Source organism: Condylura cristata, unplaced genomic scaffold, assembly GCF_000260355.1.
Source record: "Condylura cristata isolate star-nosed mole 26May11 unplaced genomic scaffold, ConCri1.0 scaffold00029, whole genome shotgun sequence".
Classification (NCBI taxonomy): Eukaryota; Metazoa; Chordata; class Mammalia; order Eulipotyphla; family Talpidae; genus Condylura; species Condylura cristata.
Genome location: NW_004567130.1, coordinates 21129810 through 21130228, shown reverse-complemented (window position 1 = coordinate 21130228; position 419 = coordinate 21129810).

Below are 419 nucleotides of genomic sequence, written 5' to 3'. Positions count from 1 at the left end.
AACCCAGCCAGGGCCCAGCACACCCCCTTGCCGCAGCTCCCCGGCCCCCTGCCTGGGCCCCCCAGACTTCAGGGCTAGAGCAGGCGGGAGCCAGAGCTCGGCCCCGCAGCCTCGGAGGAAGTGTCCGCACCGACGGGCGAGCCGAGCAAGCGGCTGGCTGGCCTGACGGCCTGACGGTGTCTGGCCCATGCTCGCACTGACCCCTCCCTTGGCCTCGACCACAGTGCGAGTGCTTAGCCGGGCCCAAGCGCGCACTCTGGAAGCCGCCGCCGAGCGGGCTGGGCTTGCGGGGGCTGCGGGCAGAGCCGGTCCCGAGGCGCATTTCCAGGCGGTTTTAGGTCTGCTGCCCAGCACTGCCCCTGGAACGCAGACCCGGGCGGCGGGGTGCAGGCACGGGGCTCCCCCCAGTCCCCCCCCCC